Genomic DNA, 8,237 nt, shown 5'->3' with positions numbered 1-8,237 from the left:
CATTTCAATTACACACTCACAGTTCAGCCCCCAGATGGGGGCTAATACAGAAATGTTAATGCAAAAATGACAACAGCTTAATATGTATAGGGAGAGAATTATAATGCCAGATTAACATATCCTGGCCAACAAAGGATACATGCTGCAAATAAATTAAACTAACAATAGCCTATTGTTAGAGCTGTCCACACAGCATTGCAGTATTTTAAGAATCAACAAGGTGGGGAAACCAACAACAAAAGAAGACCAGAAATGGGGGGGGTGGTGAGGGGGTGGAGGGGACAATCTGAATTCCAGCTATAACTGTGCTGCTAACTCATGAGGCTAAATGAAGATATTATCACTGACCAGAAGCAAAATATGAAAACTATTTTCACACGACTAGCTCTTCCACTAAACCCTGGAAAAATCAACCTCTCCGTCTTAGGTTTCTGTCTTATTTTAAAAATTGGGGGAAAGGGCAAAGAGGCTTGGGAAGTAAGTGTTCATTTCTAAATGAACACTAAAAGTTGATGTTGATACCACATTAGTTCTCTAATTTGGTAAAAAAAAAAAAAACAACAAAAAACAAACAACAAAAAAACACAACAAGTTTATTTAAACAAATATAGAAACAAAGAGAAAATCAAAACAAAGCCAGTGAGCAGATGATAAATGGAGCAGGTTTCACATAAACTGTGAATCAACAAATATAAAGAAGTGTCTATTATTTGGGCCCAGCACTATACTAGCTACCAAGTAGAATATGAAAGAGTGCTGGAAATCCTATGAGGTGGATCCTTACGATAGAGCAGGCAGTTAGACAGGCATGAGTAGAGCAGGAAGGATGGGTAGAAAGTCCCAGGTGCCGGGCAATGGGCAAAACTATAGAAAACGACTATTATAGGCTAGGACTTTACCCCCAGGGTTAACTTTCCTCCCCTAGCAAGTTGTCTGCTATGAGGTTTAGACCCCCTTCAAGGAGGAACAACGAGTCCAGAGAATAGCCTTATATGACCCCCACATAAACCTTTGCATGACCACTCCCTTAAGCATTAAGCCCTCAGGACAATGAGGATCTGACCCTCATCAAATAATCTTAGGAACAAGGCCTTGGGTCTGCTGACCAGAGTCAGAGATTTGGTCAAACTACAGATGACATTTAGGCCTCAGTTTTATTTCAGCTCCAGTCCCAGAAAAGCAGCAAAACCAGATGAAGCAAGGTCATGGCTAACATCAGAACCAGATGCAATGACCAATGATCTCCATACCCTAGTGCCGACCAATCAGCAGAGACCACACTCTGAAAGGACACACCTGGAAAGCTGATGAATACTCTAATGAGATCCTCCCCTCCTGCCTTTAGAAAACACAAACTCTTAAGACCAAGGACCCAAGGCACTTGCAAGTGCTCTCTCTCTCTCTCTCTCTCTCTCTCTCTATCTCTATCTCTATCTCTATCTCTATCTCTTTTTTTCTCAAGCACGCTGACACCTCTCTCAGGCATGTACCTTTACTTTCTTTCTCCTAAGCCCCAAGAGCCCTTATTTTGCTTTTGTAACTTTTTCCTGAGTCCATGCAGCCCAGCTGGTTCACTTCCTCTGCCTCTGACTTTCTCTAAATAAACTTTCTCTTGCATTAATTAGAGTTCTCGACTCTTTATTCTTTCTTAGCCAAATTCAAGAACCACGGTCTAGCATTCCACTAACACTTAGAGAGGAGCAGATGCGCGAGCTTAGTTTTAAGGACCTTTGGCCATCCACTGGAAAGCTTTGGCTGCAGTTACAGAAACCCCCATTTAAACTTGATCAATGAGGAAATGCATTCTTGCCTGCAACTGAAAGCCTAGTGGAAGACAGTGTCCCGATGACATACAAGGGCCTCATTTCTCTGTCATCACTGTCAGCTTCATCCTTTATCTGTACCACCTGATGGTCACACAAGATGGGGCACAGTCACAATCTGAGCTACATGTTTCTTTGTTTCTGTCCAGCATGAGAGAGAACTCCCTCCTCTGTGGTATAAACTGTTTCTTTCATCACAAGCTTTTGGGGACACCTTAGGTCATATGATGACTCCTGAATCAATAACTGTTGCTAAGAGGGGTCATGCTGGGATGCTAACACTGCTAAGGACCATTCCTAGAGCTGGGAATGGGACCACTCTCTTCTGAATCATGAAGGTGAGAGGTGCATATGTGAACAAAAAATAGGGTGCTTATAAGAGGAAAGAAGGGAGAATGGACTGGACAGGTAACCTGTGTGTCCACTGCCTTTCCCAAAGTCAAATGCTTGGCAAATGGCAGAGCCAGTGTTGAACTAGTTAAATAACTTATAGAACCATGGACCAATTTCTGCAATTTAGAAAACCACATCACCAGGCAATTCTTCTTATTACAATCCAACAAATCATTTTTGACAACTATACCCTCAAGGAAACATGATAGCCATATTTATCCAACCAAAAAGTCAGATCACTTGGGCTAAAGAATAGTGAACTTAATCAAGACAACTGAATACAACATCTGAAATTCAGAAAGTCATAGAATATCCCAGGCATATTAATGCCATGCCAGTAGAAGCCATTTGCTTTGAATGAGACCCAACTCGGCATAATAATAAATATTCATGAGCCATTTAGACCATCTTATTATTATTGATATTTGTTCATAAAGCAACATTGTTGTATTTAAAAATTGCAAAAGGTAGAGAAAACCTTTACGCAATTCTAATATTTTTTATGACTAGACATAAACAAAACACATGGCCTGATAAGCCTGCTCTCATTTCTTCTGGCTGCTACTGATAACGACTGTAAACAACGCTGTCTCAGAGTCTGGTGTCTCTGAAATATTTAACAGTGGGTCAGAGATAAGCTGGCTAGGTGCTGGCCTCCTTTTAGTTGAGACTTAGATCCCAAAATATTCCCTCCTCATTTGGGTCATGTGAGTGCCAACAGAAATACAGTTCTTTCACAAAAGGGTTTTGTCCCATGGGGGAAAAGATGGGCAGTGGCAGCCCAGGGTAGCAAGTCAGCTTGGAGGGGAAATAAACCAGGTAATTGAACTTTTGGACCATCTCCCAATCTCTCCCTCCGTTTGAGGTCATTACTATAAAACTGGCATTCCAAGCTGGGCCAATAAATGTATTAGGATATCCTCTCTGTTCCTGAGTATACAGAATTCCTTCCCATTTCTTCTTCTGCATCAATGCTCAGTAAGTTTTTGGTCAGTGAAAGATCTTAATAGAGGCTTTTAAAATGGAATTGAAATGCCAAAATGAGACACTAAAATGGGGAGTGATTAGGCTTATAGCTATCTTTAGTTTTTCTCCAAATCCCCCTTCCTTTTTATTCCTCTTGCCTTTTATTGTCCAGCTCTTACGACCTTCACCTGAAGTGTCATGGACTCTTACAACTTCCCATTGCAAATTCAACTGCAAGATTTATTTTGTAAACATCATTTGTTCATTAGCACCCTATTAAAAAACCATCATTGGGCCTGGCTGGCGTGGCACAGTGGTTGAACATCGACTTAAGAACCAAGAGGTCACAGTTCAATTCCCAATCAGGGTACATGCCTGGGTTGTGGACTCAATCCCCAGTGGGGAGTGTGCAGGAGGCAGCTGATCAATGATTCTCTCTCATCATTGATGTTTCTTTCTCTCTCTCCCTCTCCCTTCCTCTCTGAAATCAATGAAAACAAAACAAAACCAAAAAAAAGTCACTGCATTCCCATTGTACAGAGAAGAAATTCTCAAACAGAAGTATGCAAACATTCTCCATAAAGGGTCAGACAATAAATATTCCTGGCATTGGGGGCCAGTTGATGTTTGTTGCCACTACTCAACTCTATTCATATAAAACTTTACTTATTGAGAAACCAAGATGGCGGCACAGGTAAACACCTAAACTGCTGCCTCGCACAACAATTACAAAACTACAACTAAAAGACAAAACGGACATCATCCAGAATCACAGGAAGGCTGGCTGAGTGGAAATTCTACAACTAGAAGGAAAGAGAAAAGCACACTGAGACTCAGAGGAGATGCAGGAGGCAGAGGTATTGAGATGTGCGCACAGAGAGGGCGAGCAACTGAGTGCATGGCTGGCTTTCTCAAGCGGGAGGGAGAGAAAAGCTCCCGACTGCACTGAACTCCAGTTCTGGGCGAGACTCTGGGGACCCAGACTCATTCGGGGAGAAACTGGACTGTCTGGCAGCAGGCAGAACTCGAGGGCGGCTTTCTCTCAGAGGTGCTTGCAGCGATTAAGAACGGGACACTGAGACCCAGGGGCCTCATAGGGCAGGGCTGACGGAAAACCAATGCTTTCTGCTCCACCCTGAGACTCTGCCCCATCCAAGCTGAGCACAGAGGCTTTTGCAAGTCTTGTTTCATAAGGGTGTCTCCAGCACAGAAGTTCTCCCAGCGTAGACACAGCTGATCCTCACAGCCAATTGGCCTGGAGGTCAATTCCTCCCAGTGATACCAACAACAATCAAGGCTTAACTACAAGACTGCGCACACAGCCCACAAAGGGGTGCACCAAGAGTGTCCACCTCAGGTAACTGGGGAGGCTGAGCCACTGGGCCCTACAGGACACCTAGCACACAAAACCACTCTATCAACTCAGGGAAGCAGCGAAAATGTGGAGACAAAGAAACAGATCACAAATGAAAGAAATGGAGGAAAACAAATGACTGTATACAGAGTTCAAAACCACGGTTATAAGGTTTTTCAAGAATTTTCTAGAAAAGGCTGATAAATTTAGCGAGACCCTCTAAGATATCAAAAAGGACCAACTAGAAATTAACCATACACTGACTGAAATAAAAAATATCATACAGAGATCTAACAGCAGACTAGAGGATCGCAAGAATCAAGTCAAAGATTTGAAATACAAAAAAGCAAAAAAACACTCAACCGGAAAAGAAAAAAGAAAAAAGAATCCAAAAGTATGAAGATAGTGTAAGGAGCCTCTGGGACAACTTCAAGCGTACCAACATCAGAATTATGGGGGGTGCCAGAAGAAGAGACAAAGCAAGATACTGAAAACCTATTTGAAGAAATAATGACCGAAAACTTCCCCCACCTGGTGAAAGAAATAGACTTACAAGTCCAGGAAGTGCACAGAACCCCAAACAAAAGGAATCCAAAGAGGACCACACCAAGACACATCATAATTAAAATGCCAAGAGCAAAAGACAAAGAGAATATTAAAAGCAGCAAGAAAAAAAACAGTTAGTTACCTACAAGGGAGCACCCATACGATTGTCAGCTGATTTCTCAACAGAAACTATGCAGGCCAGACGGGAGTGGCAAAAAATATTCAAAGTGATGAATAGCAAGAACCTACAACCAAGATTACCCAACAAAGCTATCATTCAGAATTGAAGGGTAGATAAAGAGCTTCACAGATAAGAAAAAGCTAAAGGAGTTCATCACCACCAAACCAGTATTATATGAAATGCTGAAAGGTATTCTTTAAGAAGAGGAAGAAGAAGAAAAAGGTAAAGATAAAAATTATGAACAATAAATACATATCTACCAACAAGTGAATCTAAAAATCAAGTGAATAAAAAAATCTGATGAACAGAATAAACTGGTGAATATAATAGAATCAGGGGTATAGAAAGGGAGTGGACTGACAATCCTCGGGGGGAAAGGGGTGTGGGGGGTGCGGGAAGAGACTGGACAAAAATTGTACACCTATGGATGAGGACGGGGGGGGGTGGTGGTAAGGGCATGGGGTGGGGTGGGAACCGGGTGGAGGGGAGCTATGGGGGGGAAAAGAGGAACAATTGTAATAATCTGAACAATAAAGATTTATTAAATTTAAAAAAAACTTTACTTATGAATGCTGAGATTGATATTTTATACAATGCTCATATTCTTCTTCTCTTGATTTCCCCCTAAACATTTAAAAATGTGAAAACCATTTTTAGGGCATGGGCCATACTAAAACAGGCAACAGACTGGACTTGACCTGTGGGTTATAATTTTCTGATTTCTTGGTCTAAAGCCATTCAGTTCAACATCCAAATCAATTCCCACTCACAGTCCAGCCATTTCTTCAGCATTAACTTTCACTCTTCCCAATTCATCACCAACATCACCACTCCCGCTAAATTAAGCAACATTTTCTTTTCTGAATGTGCCATATGCCCTTCCATCTTAGCTCTTGATTATGTCATTCCTTTCATCCAGCCTCCAAGACTCATTTAAAGTATCACTTCTTTCATGAAACTTTTCCTAATGATCTTAGCTTGAAATAACATTTTTATCCTTTATAATGGCAATTTTTGCCTAGTTCTGTGTAAGCAATTTGCATACATTATGCCCTTTAGCCCTTAGTCACTGAGATAGGTATAATTGGAACCACTTGACAAATAGCAAATTGAGACTCAGCATGATTGTGAACCCAAAATCATAACAATAAATGGACAAGGAAGGATTGAAATGCAGATATTGGGGACCCTAAAGCTCTGCATGGCTTTAAGTATACCACACACTAGCATCTATACTTATTTTATTTATTTATTTACTTATTTACTTATTTATTTTATTTATTTATTTACTTATTTACTTATTTATTTTAATCCTTATCTGAGGGCATGCTTAGAGAGAAGAAAGGAGAGAGAAAGAGAGAGAAACATGGATGTGAGAAACATAGATCTGTTGTCTTTTGCATACTCCCTGACCAGGGATCAAACCTGCAACTTTTCTGTGCAAGGAAATATGCTCAACTAACTGAGCCACTCCTGCCTGGCTGTACCTCTTTTATAATGCCAATTTCATTTCTACCCACTAGTAGGGCAATTAGTGTCAAGTTCATCTCCTTTTCTAAAGGCTAAAATTCTCAAAGGCACAGTCCATGTCTTCTTCATATTTGTATCCTCAGAGGGATTTGCATAGAATTGGTATTTAATGCATTTTTGTTGAGAGAATGAGCACCACTCAACACATGCTTGCAGCAATGAATTGCTATTATTAACTTTGAGATTTGATTTCCTGTAATCACTATCCTTGATGACAGAGAATGAACCTGATTTATTTATTTATTTATTTATTTATTTATTTATTTATTTATTTTATTTTTTTCAGAAAGCAACCTCCAGAGATCAATAGAAAATCAAAACTGGTTTCCATCAGTATGTGTGGAAAGATTTTGTTTGTGCTCAGATAAAAACAAGACAGATACAAATACAAAATGTACTGGGTTATTTGTTTTGGATTTTAGCATGTTTTTTCAGAAAATAAGAAAATTCAGGATTGTCAGCACATTCATAAATTCCATTAGTACTCAGGTTGGTGGGACATTCCATGGGATTCACAGAACCTTTGCCATCAGCAACCACAGGCATGGAACCTTCTCCTTGCCCACTTGTGACAGGGTCATCTCTCTCTCTACTGGACACTTGGGTCATTTGGAATGGAACTTTTGTCTTGCCGTGGTATTGGCAACAATGACAGAGCCATCAACAACTGCCACCCAGCTTGCAATTCAACTTGCCAAATCTGAAAAGTGACTGATTTTCATGTCTTCCGAATTCTGTTTGATAAATCATTTCCTCCTTTGGGTGTAATCCCTGTTAGGTGATTAAGAACCTAATGCATTGGGAGCAGCATGGTGTAATGGCACACAGCCCGAGTGTTGTTGGATCCAAGATCCACCATCCACTCCCGTGTGTCGCTTCCCATGTTTCACAGGATGCATCTGATTTTGTTTTCATCGTTTGTAAGATGGAAAACAATAATACCCTCTTCACAGAATTGTAAATGAGGGAACTGGCATGGCCACATCCCTGGTACAGTATCTGTCCCATTGTAGGCACTCCGTTACTTCAGTCGCTGCTATTCTCCTCTCCTTTCCATCTTACTATTTTTGGAAACAAGGACTAACACGAGTCCGTAAGTTAGTTGTGTGACAACAGGGTTTTGTTGTTTAGTTTGGCTTACTGGCTGTCTCAGAACCACAGCTGGAATTCGACTATATTTAATCATGAATGATGTCACAGGTACAGCAGCTATGCTGTGTTCCTTACTGCATCTCTCAAATCTTGCATAGTCTGGAAAAAACGAGAGTTTAATTATTGAACAGATGGAAGTTTGCAAAATTTGGTTTGGATTTTGCTCCTGTTGAGTAAATCCTAGCTGAGGCCATAACTGATGCCATTTAAGGAGAGATGTCATTGATGTGACCTTACAGCAGATATGACACGTGCATAGGTCATTCAAATGAAGTAGAATTCTTTCCTGCTC

This window comes from Plecotus auritus (genome assembly GCF_963455305.1).
Source record: "Plecotus auritus genome assembly, chromosome: 11".
Classification (NCBI taxonomy): domain Eukaryota; kingdom Metazoa; phylum Chordata; class Mammalia; order Chiroptera; family Vespertilionidae; genus Plecotus; species Plecotus auritus.
The sequence above is the reverse complement of the archived record's forward strand: the minus strand, read 5'-3'. Positions refer to the sequence as shown.